This window comes from Bombina bombina, chromosome 1, assembly GCF_027579735.1.
Source record: "Bombina bombina isolate aBomBom1 chromosome 1, aBomBom1.pri, whole genome shotgun sequence".
In the NCBI taxonomy this organism is placed as follows: domain Eukaryota; kingdom Metazoa; phylum Chordata; class Amphibia; order Anura; family Bombinatoridae; genus Bombina; species Bombina bombina.
The window spans coordinates 1,218,564,952-1,218,581,796 of record NC_069499.1 but is presented as its reverse complement, the minus strand read 5'-3'; the positions used below and the strand labels follow the sequence as shown (position 1 = coordinate 1,218,581,796).

General features: G+C 40.2%; 1 long non-coding RNA gene across 1 annotated transcript in view; it reads left to right on the top strand.

The window, feature by feature from the left end:
- LOC128647534 (uncharacterized) overlaps window positions 1-16,365 on the top strand; it is a 36,307-nt gene extending 19,942 nt beyond the window's left edge. The window contains exons 2-3 of the long non-coding RNA XR_008400363.1: window positions 16,068-16,150; window positions 16,283-16,365. This is a non-coding gene — a long non-coding RNA (uncharacterized LOC128647534). The remainder of the gene's footprint in view (window positions 1-16,067; window positions 16,151-16,282) is intronic.
- Window positions 16,366-16,845: the final 480 nt, after the last annotated feature.

Here is a 16,845-nt window from a genome sequence, read left to right as displayed (position 1 = left end):
TTTATTACTAATAAAAATAATAAGAATCTGCAGTTGTGGTTCAAATCAAATATTATACAATATAAAACCTCTTATAGGAATTAAAGTCCATTACATCACAGAAGACATCGTTGACAAATGCCTGGAAGACTGCAGGGGCGTTACACAGCCCAGTCACAGGACTTGACAGTAGAAAAACATCTTTATTTTATACAATTCATCATAGTGTGTCAGTCGACATTTCGGCTATGCATCTAGCTTTTTTCAAGACAATCTAAAAGCATGATATACATACAAAAATTTAATATCTAAAGGGACAGTCTACACCAGAATTTTTATTGTTTTAAAAGATAGATAATCCCTTTATTACCCATTTCCCAGTTTTGCATAACCAACTCAGTTATAATAATATACTTTTAACCTCTGTGATTATCTTGTATCTAAGCCTCTGCAAACTGCCCCTTTTGTCAGTTCTTTTGACAGACTTGCAGTCTAGCCAATCAGTGCCTGCTCCCAGATAACTTCTCGTGCACGAGCACAGTGTTATCTATATGAAATCCGTGAACTAACACCCTCTAGTGGTGAAAAACTGTTAAAATGCAATCGGAAAGAGGTGGGCTTCAAGGTCTAAGAAATTAGCATATGAACCTCCTAGGTTAAGCTTTCAACTAAGAATACCAAGAGAACAAAGCAAAATTGGTGATCAAAGTAAATTGGAAAATTGTTTAAAATTACATGCTCTATCTGAATCATGAAAAGATTATTTTGGCCTAGACTGTTTCTTTAATCAATAATTACAAAAATTATATAAAGTGCACAGATAAACATTGTGACCACCCCTCATACGTACCCAAATACCAACCCATGTATTAAAAATTGAGAAATAGAACCTTGGATACATTACAGATAACATATTATATCCAGATCAACAAAATGATAATTTTAAGTTGTAATCTCGTTTAGAGTTCAATGCTGATACATTTTACATGCTAAAGAGATCCTGGCAGAAAGAAACATTGTAGCAATAATCTGTTCATTACACTTATTGTGCACTTTTATAAATACCAGTAGCCTCCCATTAGTACCCAAAATATCAACTCACTGGTGTAACTTCAACTAGCATTAAATCATTGTGGCATGGTACACAGAACATATACTAACATGGTGTTCACATAGTATTGGAAAATGTCATACTCACCAGAGCAACAACGGCTACAAATGTAAATATATAACAAACATCCACTGCTATAACCCCTTATCATACTAAATCGCTATATCATAACTGCATAACTTGCTATATATTACAGGTCACTCTCCCATAAGCATAAAGCCAAAACCACAAATATGTTTACCACCACTATAAGCGTACAAACATACCTATATCAGTTAGAGAAACCTCTCAGCGTTTCCATGCGCCATTCCGTGACAAAGTATGCACCTGTTACAAGCCAAGCCCCTTATTAAGCCGTCAACCTACTTTCTAATTGGACACAACCGAAATACATGTCATAGGTGATGGCGTACCCAAATTCAAGTAATTCCGACAGACGCTTAAACACAGAAGCTATTACAACTGTCAGACACCAAAGACTAAACTGGATTAAACTAGAAATATGGGGATCCGCCACCAACAGCTGTTAAGGGCATCGCAAGAAAATGTATCTCTATCATTAAACAACCGTATCAAAATAGCAACAGTTAGACTAGATCATGAAGATCAATAGCAAAAAAGGCCGTATAACAAAGAGTGCAAAGCACTGCAAATTTAAAGAGACAGGAATAAATAGGATGTATGGATATAGTGTACATGCTAATCTTTTTCTTATATACTACAAAATATCTATGCAATAAACAATTATGTCCTAAATGATATTTCATATGCGGTCCACTAACCACCATGATGGCAACAATGAAAATTATACCAGTAACCAATCAATAAATAAGAAAGAAACAATCAGCTAAATTACAAGTTTTGAGCACTTTAGGGAAATTAACGACTGCCGCAAAAGCGGCGCTATTTCACCTCCCTATCGCGCTGCTATTACAGGTTTTGTAAAACCCGGCTTGTGTGGGCAATATGGTGACGTTTTTATTATTATTCTTTATTTATTGAGCTCCATACCTCTCCCAAATACAAGCAGTGTTTTGATGTGCACGATTTCCCCATAGACATCAATGGGGAGAGTTGGCTAAACAAAAGCCTAACACCTGCGATTGCGGAAACAAAAACTTCGTAACGCAGCCCCATTGATGTCTATGGGGAAAGAAAAAGTTATGTTTAAACCTAACACCCTAACATAAAAAACACGTCTAAACACCCCGCCGCCACCTACATTACAGTTATTAACCCCTAATCGGCCACCCCCGATATCGCCGTCACCTACATACAGTTATTAACCCCTAATCTGCTGCCCCTAACATCGCCACCACCTACATGACAGTTATTAACCCCTAATTTGCTGGCCCGAACATCGCCACCCCCTAAATACACTTATTAACCCCTAATCTGCCACCCTTAACATCGCCACCACCAACATTACAGTTATTAACCCCTAATCTGCTGGGCCGAACATCGCCGCCACCTACCTACACTTATTAGCCCCTAATCTGCCGCCCCCAATGTCAACGCCACTATACTAACGTTATTAACCCCTAAACCTCTGGCCTCCCACATCACTAACACTACATAAATATATTAACCCCTAACGTAACCCTAAGCATAAGTCTAACCCTAATGTAACCCTGAACCTAACACCCCCTAAATTAAATATAATTAAAATAAATCTAAATAAAACTTACAATTATTACCTAAATAACCTATTTAAAACTAAATACATACTTACCTGTAAAATAAAAGCTAAGCTAGCTACAATTTAACTAATAGTTACATTGTAGCTAGCATAGGTTTTATTTTTATTTCACAGGTAAATTTGTATTTATTTTAACTAGGTAGACTAATAGTAAATAGTTATTAACTGTTTGCTAACTACTCAGTTAAAATATATACAATGTTACCTGTAAAATAAAACCTAACCTGCCTTACACTAAAAACTAACATTACAATAAAATAAAAAAATTGAATTAATCAAATACAATACTAAACTGCCAATAGCCCTTAAAAGGGCCTTTTGCGGGGCATTGCCCCAAAGAAATCAGCTCTTTTACCTGTAAAAAAAACATTGCCCAAAACCCACCCAATAAACCTTTAAAAAAACCTAATACCCCCAACGATCCACTTACAGTTTTCGAAGACTGGACATCCATCCTCATCCAGGCGGCAGAAGTCTTCATCCAAGTGGGCAGAAGTCCTCATCGAAGCTCGCATTCTATTGGCTATTTCAATCAGCCAATAGAATGCCAATTGAGCATGCATTCTATTGGCTATTCCAATCAGCCAATAGAATCAAGCTCAATCCTATTGGCTGATTGGATCAGCCAATAGGATAAACGCACAATCCTATTGGCTGATTGCAACAGCCAATAGGATTTTTTCGCCTTTAATTCCTATTGGCTGATAGAATTCTATCATCTTGGATGACGTCACTTAAAGGGAAATTTCATTCTACAGTGACCATCAGAAGAAGAGGTCTTGAAGATGGACCCGCTCCGCTCCGTATGGATGAAGATAGAAGATGCCGTCTGGATGAAGACTTCTGCCCGCTTGGATGAAGACTTCTGCTGGCTTCAATGAGGACTTCTGATGCCTGGATGAGGATGGATGTCCGATCTACGAAAACTGTAAGTGAATCGTCGGGGGTTAGTGTTAGGTTTTTTTAAGGCTTTATTGGGTGGGTTTTATTTTTAGAGTAGGGGTTTGGGCAATGTAAAAGAGCTAAATGCCCTTTTAAGGGCAATGCCCATCCAAATGCCCTTTTCAGGGCAATGGTTAGCTTAGGTTTTTATTTGGGGGGTTTGGTTGTGTGGGTGGTGGGTTTTACTGTTCGGGGGCTGTTTGTATTTTTTTTACAGGTAAAAGAGCTGATTTCTTTGGGGCAATGCCCCGCAAAAAGGCCCTTTTAAGGGCTATTGGCAGTTTAGTGTAGGCTAGGGGGTTTTTTTTATTTAGGGGGGGGCTCTTTTATTTTGATAGGGCTATTAGATTTGGAGTAATTCATTTTTATTTTGGATAATTTTGTTTTTTATTTTGTGTAATTTAGTGTTTATTTTTTTGTAATTTAGATAATTGTATTTGATTAATTTAACTTTTTTTTATTTTATTGTAATGTTAATTTTTAGTGTAAGGCAGGTTAGATTTTATTTTACAGGTAACTTTGTAGTTATTTTAAACTAGGTAGTTAGTAAATAGTTAATAACTATTTACTAACTAGTCTACCTAGTTAAAATAAATACAAACTTAACTTTGAAATAAAAATAAAACCTAAGCTAGCTACAATGTAACTATTAGTTATATTGTAGTTAGCTTAGGTTTTTTTTTACAGGTAAGTATGTATTTAGTTTTAAATAGGAATTATTTAGATAATAATTCTAAGGTTTATTTAGATTTATTTTAATGATATTTAAGTTAGGGTGTGTTAGGGTTACGTTAGGGGGTTAGGGTTACGTTAGGGTTAGGTCTAGACTTAGGGTTACGTTAGGTTTAGGGGTTAATATATTTATGTAGTGATGCGGGAGGGCGGCGGTTTAGGGGTTAATAGGTTTATTATAACGGCGGTGGGGACGGACAGCAGATTAGGGGGCCCATTTATCAAGCTCCAAATGGAGCTTGAGGGCCCATGTCTCTGACGAGCCTGCAGGCTCACCAGATACAGCAGTTATAAAGCAGCGGTCTAAAGACCATTGCTCCATAACCTGTCCGCCTGCTCTGAGCAGGCGGACAAAGATCGCCGAAAATCAACCTGATCGACTACGATCGGGTTGATTGACACCTCCCTGCTGGCGGAATCTGCAGGGGGCGGCATTGCACCAGCAGTTCACAACAGCTGCTAGTGCAATGCTGAATATGGAGAGCGTATTGCTCTCCGCATTCAGCAAGGTCTGGCGGACCTGATCGCACTGTGGGATCAGGTCCGCCAGACCTTTGATAAATATCTCCCTAGGGGTTAATAATATTTAAATATTGTTTGCGATGCGGGGGGTGGCTGTTTAAGGGTTAATAAGTTTATTATAGTGGCGACGATGTCGGTGAGCGGCAGAATAGGGGTTAATAAAAATTTTAAGTGGCGGCGATGTCCGGAGCGGCAGATTAGGGGTTAATAATTTTATTTTAGTGTTTGCGATGCGGGAGGGCCTTGGTGTCAGGGTTTTTTCCCTGTTGTGTTTGCCATGTGCTGCTGGCAGCCATTTTACTCACCTCTCTTCCTGACTATGGTGCATTGTGGGGGATGCTGCTCATTTCCTGCACTTCCTTTTATGGCCAGACTGGTGTGCATCATCCATGTGAGACAGGATGCAGTCTCAGAATTGTGATGTCATCACTTATTATTTAAAGGGCCTCTGTTCAGTATGCTTTGCCTTTGCGTTGTCTCAGACCTGTTTGTTAGAGTTCCTGTGTATTACCTGACTGCCTGACGTCCTTCCTGGTTCCTGATCCCTGGCTTGTTCCTGACTCTGCTGTTTTCCTTGTTCCTGATTCAGGCTCGTCTGACTATTCGCTTTGGCTCCTGACTCGGCTCGTCTGACTACCAGCTCTGGTTTTGACTCCTGGCTTGTTATTTGACTTGTGGACTTTTTATTATTTTTTGCTATTAATAAAGGTGTGATTATTTTTGCACTTCTCGTCTCAGTCTGATTTCTGGCACCCTGACATTACGCAAAGGCCATGCATCCTGATGGTGCTAATAATCCACCTTTACCTGCCATCATTTCAAGGATGGATAAACAGGATCACTGCTTGGATCAATTTGCACTAGTCCTGCAAACCCTGCTGACTCGCACTGCACATTTGGATCAAAGTGTCCCGCAAGTTATGGCTTCTCCTGTTTCCGCTGCTGCACCTATGCCTACCAGGAGCATGTCCGGTTCTGCACCTCTACCTCAGCGATATGGAGGCGATCCTATTCAGTGCAGGGGGTTTTTGAACCAGGTGGGCATTTACTTTGAGATGTTACCTCAGACGTTTCCCTCTGACAGAGCTAAGGTGGGATTTCTCATCTTGTTACTCTCTGACACAGCTCTTGCCTGGGCTAATCCCTTGTGGGAGACTAATAAACCTGTGATTTCAAATTACCCTGAATTTGTGGCCTCCTTTCAAAGGGTATTTGATGTTCCGGCTCGCTCCTCCTCTGCTGCTAAACGACTCATGTCCTTTCATCAAGGTACAAGATCTGTTGCTCAGTATGCTATTGAGTTCTGTACGCTTGCCGTAGAGGTAGGTTGGAACAATGAAGCCCTTGTTGCCGCGTTCTTTCATGCGATTAAAGACGAAGTTGCTGCCAGAGATATACCAGAGGATCTTGAGGCATTGCTGTCTTTTTTGATCCTAATTGACATCAGACTCAGAGAGAGGCCCTCTTTCAAGGAGCGCTTGCGGAAGCCTCCTGTTCCGTTGTCTCCTACGTGTTCGTTCCCATCCATGCCTCCCTCTCCTCCCATGCCTCCTGGTCCTGAGTCACCAGGTACTGCTGAACCGATGCAGCTGAGATTCACGCGTCTCTCCACGGCAGAGAGGGCCTTTAGGAGGAGGGAGGGGCTCTGCCTCTATTGCGGGTTACAGGGTCACCTTTTGAAGTCTTGTCCTACACGGCCAGGAAACGCTCACACCTAAGGTCCTGTCGGGGGCAGACCTTGAATGGTTTATTCTCGTCCCCGGAACCGCTTAAGGAGAAACCTTTGGTCACGGTTGTCCTTTCCTGGGTGGACTCCTCCATAGTCACTCAGGCTCTTGTTGACTCCGGTGCTGCGGGCTATTTCATTGACAGTGCTTTTGTATCAAAGCACTCCATTCCTGTTTTGCCTTGGTCCGTTCCGCTTGCTATTGAGGCCCCTTCAGCCCGCACTCGTTACTCACGAAACTGCTCCGTTGCCCATGGCTGTTGGGGCTCTCCATTTTGAAACCCTCCAGTTCCAGGTGATAAACTCTCCGCATTTTCCGGTTGTTCTGGGTTGTCCCTGGCTCCAAAAGCACAATCCCAGTCTCGACAAGCGCAGGCCCAAAATTTTGTTGTGGTCCCCGCAATGTATTTCCACTTGTCTTCGGAAACCAGTTAAAGTCTTGTGCACTTCTTCGGTATCTCAATTGTCAGAGGAGTACTGAGAGTTCCTAGACGTGTTTGACAAGGTGCGTGCCGGTACGTTGCTTCCTCACCGGTCTTACGATTTTGCCATAGACCTGCAACCCGGATCCATTCCTCCTCAGGGCCTGGTGTACCCTCTGTCTGTTGCAGAGAATTGTGCTATGGAGGAGTTTGTTGCCGATGCTCTGTCGCGGGGGATCATCCGCAAATCCTGCTCTCCTGCAGGGGCTGGCTTCTTCTTTGTGAAGAAAAAGGGTGGCAAGTTAAGACCATGTATCGATTATAGGGGTCTTAATCGTCTTACCATTAAGAATGCTTATTACAGAACTCTTTGACCGCCTCAAGGGAGCTACGGTCTTTACTAAACTTGATTTGAGAGGAGCATACAATCTCGTTAGGATTAAGGAGGGCCAAAAATGAAACAGCATTTAACACCAGGAGCGGGCATTATGGGTATCTTGTAATGCCCTTTGGCCTATGTAATGCTCCTGCTGTTTTTCAGGAATTTATTAATGATGTCCTACGAGATATGTTGCAACAGTGTGTTTTGGTGTACTTAGACGACATCCTCATACACTCACCCACACTTGAGGCTCATCGTTCTGATGATACACAGGATCTTCAGAGACTACGTGAGAACGGCCTGTTTTGTAAACTCGAGAAATGTGAGTTCCATCAGACTCAAGTAACCTTCCTAGGTTATGTTATCTCCGTAGCAAGGTTCTCCATGGATCCTGACAAGTTATGTGCAATTCTGCAGTGGCCTCGCCTAGTTGGTCTTTGGTCTATTCAACGTTTTTTGGGGTTCGCCAATTACTATAGAAAGTTTATTAAAAACTTTTCTTCCTTGGTCAAACCTATCACAGACATGACCCGTAAAGAGAATGATCCACTCCATTGGTCACCTACTGCCATTAAGGCCTTTGATAGTCTTAAGGCTGCCTTTGCTTCCGCTCCAGTTCTGGCTCATCCTAACCCTATCCTGCCTTTCGTTCTTGAGGTTGATGCGTCTGAGACTGGAGTAGGTTCCCTCTTGTCTCAACGTCCTACGCCTGACGGTTCCTTGCATCCGTGTGGTTTCTTCTGTAAGAAATTGTCTCCAGCGGAGTGCAATTATGAAATTGGCGACAGGGAATTACTGGCCATCATTTTGGCACTTAAGGAATGGAGGCATCTTCTCGAGAGTTCTAGCGTGCCAGTGCTCATTCTTACTGACCACAAGAATTTAACTTATCTATCTGAAGCAAAACGTTTGTCGCCCCAACAGGCCAGTTGGGCGCTATTTATGTCTCGGTTTAATTATGTGGTCTCCTACCTGCCTGGTAGTAAGAATGTTAGGGCTGATGCCCTCTCTCGACAATTTTCGCCTCTGTCCAAGGAGGAGTCTGTACCTACTCCTGTTATACCTCCTGACCATATTTTGGCTACCATACGTACTAATTTGACTTCTCCCTTGGGGGAGGAGATCCTGGCTGCACAAACCAATGCACCTCCTGAGAAACCTAGTGGTAAGTGTTTTGTTCCTGAGAATCTTCGAACTAAAGCACTAGAGCATCTCCGGCAAAGCCGTTCTACGTGGATGCAGATTCAGGATTGCCTTCATCGTTCTATGCAGCGCCAAAAGTTCCAGGCTGATCGTAGGCGTCTGCCCGCACCTTCCTACCAGGTTGGTGAGAGAGTTTGGCTGTCCTCCTGCAACTTGAACCTTCGTGTGCCTTCCATTAAATTGGCTCCCCATTATGTTGGTCCTTTTCGAATACTCCGACGGGTTAATCCTGTGGCTTACGTTCTTGACCTTCCTCCTGCTATGCGCATCTAAAATGTTTGTCATGTCTCCCTCTTGAAACCATTGGTTTATAATCGTTTTACCACTGTGTTGCCTCGTCCCCGTCCTATCTTTGTTGACAACCATGAGGAGTATGAGGTGAGCAGCATTATTGACTCTCGTATGTCCAGGGGCCGTGTACAGTATTTGGTTCACTGGAGGGGCTATGGTCCGGAGGAGCGTTCTTGGGTTCCCTCCTCTGATGTTCATGCTCCCGCCCTCCTCCGTGCATTCCATGCCCGTTTCCCCAATAAGCCTTTTGTCCTCCCGCGGGGGAGGAGTCGTTGAGGGGAGGGTACTGTCAGTGTTTTTTCCTGTTGTGTTTGCCATGTGCTGCTGACAGCCATTTTACTCACCTCTCTTCCTGACTATGGTGCATTGTGGGGGATGCTGCTCATTTCCTGCACTTCCTTTTATGGCCAGACTGGTGTGCATCATCCATGTGAGACAGGATGCAGTCTCAGAATTGTGATGTCATCACTTATTATTTAAAGGGCCTCTGTTCAGTATGCTTTGCCTTTGCGTTGTCTCAGACCTGTTTGTGAGAGTTCCTGTGTATTACCTGACTGCCTGACGTCCTTCCTGGTTCCTGATCCCTGGCTTTTTCCTTACTCTGCTGTTTTCCTTGTTCCTGATTCCGGCTTGTCTGACTATTCGCTTTGGCTCCTGACTCGGCTCTGAAGTGCATGTAAGTCTGTGTCTAATGGAAAACTTTTGATGAGTATATGGGTGATAAAAAGAATTGCCCGTTTGTAATGTATTACAGGTAACACAATTACCACACTTAAAACATCCAGGTTTAGCTCTTGTTCCAATGCTCCTCCCTCATTTATATACCATACAAGGGGGTTGAATTAAATGGCAAGGTAGAATCCTTGGAGATAAGAGACCAATACTTAGTAAGGGCTTTTTTTAACAATATTGCTATATGGAGTATAGGTAGTGATGTAATTTAATGCTTGAACTGATTTCTTCGGACTATTGGTTTTATTAATAATCTTGTTTTGATCAAGATCAATAATTCCTGACCAAATCCTGTCTATGTCTGCACCTTTATAGCCCCTGGCCAAAAATGTATTCTTCATTAAATTGAACTGTGTAATCTTATCATCCTCAGTAGTATTATTGCGGACCACCCGCAACAATTGTGATTTAATTATCCCTAGTTTCAATTGGGGAGGGTGAAAACTTTGATAAGTTAGCAATGTGTTCCTATCCGTGGGTTTTGAAAAAAGTTTAGTATTAAGTTTACAAGTATCATGGTTATTAGTCTTGTATATACATAAGTCCAAAAAGTTAATAGAAGTACCACTATAATCCAGTTTAAACTTGACATTAGATTTACTGCTGTTTAAATCTGCATACCATGATAACAATTCTGATTCACTTCCAGATCACACTACAAACAAATCGTCAATATAACGACGATATAATAGAATATTAGAGTTAAATTTGTCAAACACATAAAGATCCTCAAACAATGCCATAAAAAGATTGGCATAATCAGGTGCCATGGGAGACCCGATGGCAGTGCCTATTTGTTAAAGATAATATGTATCTTCAAACCTGAAATAATTATGTGTTAGCAAATATGTAACAACTCAATAATAAATTCAATAGGTGGACCAGAATAATCATTATCAGCAGAAAGATTTTCTCGTACAGCTCTAAGACCTAAATGATGTGGGATAAAGGTATATAAACTCGCCACATACAATGTGGCCAGAATATCATGATCTGGAAACTTTTGACTATTCAAAATTGTAATTAATTCAATTGAATCAAGGAGAAAAGCTTTGGTTTTTGGCACAGTTCCTTGTAGAAAAAAATCAACATATTGTGCATAAAGAACCAATAGCTGAAACAATGGGACGACCAGGTGGTTTTAGAGAATCCTTATGTATTTTTGGTATAGTATAAATAAAAGGGTACCTAGAATGTTCATTAATCAAACATTTGAGAATGGTCTCATCAATATGGCACATAGAAAGAGCCATACGAAGGAATGTATCTAATGCAGATTTATAAGCTTGCATAGGATTATTGGACAATACAGCATACATTTTACTCTCACTCAGTTGGGAAAACAATTCTTCTCTATAATATTCCTTATCCATTACTACCACTGCCCTACCCTTATCAGCTGAATGTATGATGATTGTATCATCATTTTGCAGAGTCTTGAGAGCCTGCCATTCTAATTGATTGACAATGTTATATTTTACAACATATTTATCACTATCATGCTTAATGTCTCTGACACATAACATACAGGGAGTGCAGAATTATTAGGCAAGTTGTATTTTTGAGGATTAATTTTATTATTGAACAACCACCATGTTCTCAATGAACCCAAAAAACTCAATAATATCAAAGCTGAATAGTTTTGGAAGTAGTTTTTAGTTTGTTTTTAGTTATAGCTATTTTAGGGGGATATCTGTGTGTGCAGGTGACTATTACTGTGCATAATTATTAGGCAACTTAACAAAAAACAAATATATACCCATTTCAATTATTTATTTTTACCAGTGAAACCAATATAACATCTCAACATTCACAAATATACATTTCTGACATTCAAAAACAAAACAAAAACAAATCAGTGACCAATATAGCCACCTTTCTTTGCAAGGACACTCAAAAGCCTGCCATCCATGGATTCTGTCAGTGTTTTGATCTGTTCACCATCAACATTGCGTGCAGCAGCAACCACAGCCTCCCAGACACTGTTCAGAGAGGTGTACTGTTTTCCCTCCTTGTAAATCTCACATTTGATGATGGACCACAGGTTCTCAATGGGGTTCAGATCAGGTGAACAAGGAGGCCATGTCATTAGATTTTCTTCTTTTATACCCTTTCTTGCCAGCCACGCTGTGGAGTACTTGGACGCGTGTGATGGAGCATTGTCCTGCATGAAAATCATGTTTTTCTTGAAGGATGCAGACTTCTTCCTGTACCACTGCTTGAAGAAGGTGTCTTCCAGAAACTGGCAGTAGGACTGGGAGTTGAGCTTGACTCCATCCTCAACCCGAAAAGGCCCCACAAGCTCATCTTTGATGATACCAGCCCAAACCAGTACTCCACCTCCACCTTGCTGGCGTCTGAGTCGGACTGGAGCTCTCTGCCCTTTACCAATCCAGCCACGGGCCCATCCATCTGGCCCATCAAGACTCACTCTCATTTCATCAGTCCATAAAACCTTAGAAAAATCAGTCTTGAGATATTTCTTGGCCCAGTCTTGACGTTTCAGCTTGTGTGTCTTGTTCAGTGGTGGTCGTCTTTCAGCCTTTCTTACCTTGGCCATGTCTCTGAGTATTGCACACCTTGTGCTTTTGGGCACTCCAGTGATGTTGCAGCTCTGAAATATGGCCAAACTGGTGGCAAGTGGCATCTTGGCAGCTGCACGCTTGACTTTTCTCAGTTCATGGGCAGTTATTTTGCGCCTTGGTTTTTCCACACGCTTCTTGCGACCCTGTTGACTATTTTGAATGAAACGCTTGATTGTTCGATGATCACGCTTCAGAAGCTTTGCAATTTTAAGAGTGCTGCATCCCTCTGCAAGATATCTCACTATTTTTTACTTTTCTGAGCCTGTCAAGTCCTTCTTTTGACCCATTTTGCCAAAGGAAAGGAAGTTGCCTAATAATCATGCACACCTGATATAGGGTGTTGAGGTCATTGGACCACACCCCTTCTCATTACAGAGATGCACATCACCTAATATGCTTAATTGGTAGTAGGCTTTCGAGCCTATACAGCTTGGAGTAAGACAACATGCATAAAGAGGATGATGTGGTCAATATACTAATTTGCCTAATAATTCTGCACTCCCTGTATAAGTCTTAATGGAATGGTGTATGTTCGGGGGTTCAAATTTAGATTTCTGTTTAAATTTAGACAAGGCTATTGATTCGCTATATACTTTATATACTTTGTATATTGTGCAAATGTATCTAAGTTATTGATTTGCTATATATTAACCAACTTAGTAACGAATAGCAACAATAGAGTGAGATCTATAGCAATGTATGTTACTGACAAGAAGCTTCGATAACGTATTTGTTAAATCCCAGGTCACATTTCTAATATCACCTATTTGTATAGGAGTTAAGTTTATATGTTAAATTTTTAATGCTTGTAAGATTTCCCTTCTGAATGCGGACCTATGCTGCTGAAACAAGTTCATGACGTGTACATTATTACATGTCCTGATAGGCTTAAAGAAACAGGTCATTCATGATAGGTTGTTGCATGATTTTTAAATTGAACCAATCACAGGTAACCCTATTCCTGACGAAGTGCCAGTCCAGGCACGAAACATGTTGGAGTGGTGAATAGTGGCTAACTGGTTCACTTGCTGTGATATTGATATACATGTACAATATGATAAGAACTTTTACCTGCACTTGCTAATAAAAGTTATATTTTATACTTTCAACCTTGACATATTGGACGGCTAATTCATTTCATCTTGGATGGTGAAATTCTATGTCCCTAAATTTGGACTGTGTAGGGTTTCTTTTTGAATGGGAAAGTGGTGAAAGCGATTTGTGCGTGCATGGGGAGGGAGCGGGTGGGAACCACTACACTACAGAAAAAATTGTTAAAGTTAAAAGTGGGAAAAAGGGGGGGAATAAATAAAAAAAAAATATCAGTCAGGGGGTGGGGGGGTTAGTCTGTGGGGGGAGGAGAAGCTACACTACAGAAAAAAAAAAAAAAACTTTTTTTTTTTGCAAATTGGATACTGGCAGACCGCTGCCAGTACCCAAGATGGCCCCCAATAAGGCAGAGGGGGAGGGTTAGAGAGCTGTTTTGGGGGAGGATTGGGGAGGTTGGGGGCTAAGGGGGATCCTAAGCAGCATATGTAAATATGCTAAAAAAATCAAAAAATTCAAAGATACCTTTTATTTTAGCACTGGCAGACTTTCTGCCAGTACTTAAGATGGCGGGGACAATTGTGGGATGGGGAGGGAAGGGAGCTGTTTGGGAGGGATCAGGGGGTCTGATGTGTCAGGTGGGAGGCTGATCTCTACACTAAAGCTAAAATTAAACCTGCAAGCTCCCTACAAACTACCTAATTAACCCCTTCACTGCTAGCCATAATACACGTGTGATGCGCAGAAGCATTTAGCGGCCTTCTAATTACCAAAAAGTAACGCCAAAGCCATATATGTCTGCTATTTCTGAACAATGGGGATCCCAGAGAAGCATTTACAACCATTTGTGCCATAATTGCACAAGCTGTTTCTAAATATTTTCAGTGAGAAACCTAAAATTGTGAAAAATGTAACGTTTTTTTTAATTTGATGGCATTTGGCGGTGAAATGGTGGCATTAAATATACCAAACTGGGCCTAGATCAATACTTTGTGATGTCTTCTAAAAAAAAAAATATACATGTCAAGGGATATGAAAAGAAGAAGAAAAAAGTGGTATTTATAAGCTACAACAAATGAAATGTTGCTGGGTATCTTGGGAAAAGTTAATATTTATATGGCAACCGGTTCTTTCAAAAAAGTATATATATACACAAAGTCCAGTTAGCCTTTAAGTAGATAAAAAATGACTTCAGCTAGAGTGTAGAACAATCAAAGAGAAGGGTGTTCAGGGATAGAGAGTAGCGTGTAATCCCTCTGACTTCACAACGTATAGTCAGTTAGCCACTCTGCGTTTAGTCACAGCAACAGTTCTTGACATATGCAGGAAATAAACGAATATGCACTCACCACATCGATCTAGTTGTTGTCAAGGGATATTAAGGGATTCCTGAAAGATATCAGTGTCCCAATCTAACTAGCGCTAATTTTGAAAAAAAGTGGTTTGGAAATAGCAAAGTGCTACTTGTATTTATTGCCCTATAACTTGCAAAAAAAGCAAAGAACATGTAAACATTGAGTATTTCAAAACTCAAGACAACATTTTGAAACTATTTAGCATGGGTGTTTTTTGGTGGTTGTAAATGTGTAACAGATTTTGGGGGTCAAAGTTAGAAAAAGTGTGTTTTTTCCATTTTTTCCTCATATTTTATTTTTTTATAGTAAATTATAATATATGATGAAAATAATGGTATCTTTAGAAATTCAATTTTAATGGCGAGAAAAACGGTATATAATATGTGTGGGTACAGTAAATAAGTAAGAGGAAAATTACAGCTAAACACAAACACCGCAAAAATGTAAAAAAAAGCCTTGGTCCCAAACGGACAGAAAATGGAAAAGTTCTGTGGTCATTAAGAGGTTAATTTAAGCTGCCTTTGGAAGCGGTGTAATTCAACCTGATCAGTGAACGTATCATGTTTAGGAGTAGGAACATAATTGAATCCCCTGTTAAGTAATAGTATTTCATGTAGGGATAACTCCCTACTGCTCAGGTTGGTAACCGCATTATCCATTAAACATTTGTGTGTCTTTTCCCTATAGCCCCCCTTCTTATGTGCCCTCAGTTCTTTTTCTTTCGTCCTTTTTTGGAAAAGAAGGGTGTTTGTTTTGAGATCTTGGCAGAACTCTACGTGAATCCCTATTGTCACCATTGGTATCATTGCACTCTGGACCACTAGAATCCCCACCATTAGTATCTACTGTAACCAGCTGTTCATGGGTGCTTTTGTCTCTAAATCTGCGTCTAAAGTTCTGTGTTTTACCATTTAACCAAGAATACACCCTCTTTTCACGATAGTCAATTTCCATTACCTGTAATTTTTTGTTTTTAAAGTTTTTCCAATGTAACAATATCAGACTTAGTATTTTTCTTAAGCCTAGTCACTTCTTCTATAACACGTAATACCCTGTCAAGTGAACATTTGTTGGCAATTGCACCCCACTTTCTACAAAAGTCCATGTTGTTCTGGCCCAGAGTTGGCATATTTTTAATACGAAAACCCCTGGGAATAATTTTTTTCTGGATATAATATGTTATCTGTGATGTATCCAAGGTTCTATTTCTCAACTTTTAATACATGGGTTGGTATTTGTGTAGTTATAAGGGGTGGTCACAATGTTTATCTGTGTTCTTTATGTAATTTTTGTAATTATTGTTTAAATATTAATGTTTGTATGTATATTATGCTTTTAGATTGTCTTGAAAAAGCCGAAACGTCGACTGACACACTATGATGAATCGTATGAAATAAAGATGTTTTTCTACTGTCATGTCCTGTGAGTGACCTTTCTTGGAATTATATATATATATATATATATATATATATATATATATATATATATATATATATATATATATATATATATAATATCATTGTCATTAATTCTAAGTTAATTTTTTATAACTAGAAAAAAATGTTTTATATATTCAAAAAGAGATCTACTACACCTAAGGAAGGAAGTAGAGCACCAGCTCCACCACTTCCAGTGCCAGCGTTTGAAAAAGGAAGCTTGGTTAGCTGAAATGGTTGAAACTGATTCACACACATCAGTAAAGAAGATTCGCATTCGACTTGGGGAGATATTTACATATAAACCTGATGTTGGTGTGATCTGTACAGTATGCGCTGAAGGGAAAGTAGCTACTGCTTTCTCTACCGGTAAGACCTGGGATGACGGATGGAAACTTGATTACATGAAGCGTCATCTAGCAACCAAGGTACATTTGTCTGCTGTGCAAGCTCTTAAGGAAAATAATTCTGCTAGCAAATCTGTTTGGATTGCGTGGCATGTTAACTGAAACTGACAAAGAGAAAGCGGATAGATTGGCCTTGGCTGAATGCCAACGTGCAAATGCTGAGAAAATAAAAATTCTTATAAGAGATGTACTTCTGGCTGTGAAACGGAACAGTTTGATACTATCAATACAAGAAATTCATGAACTTATGGCTCGTTATTTAAAGATTCCAGAT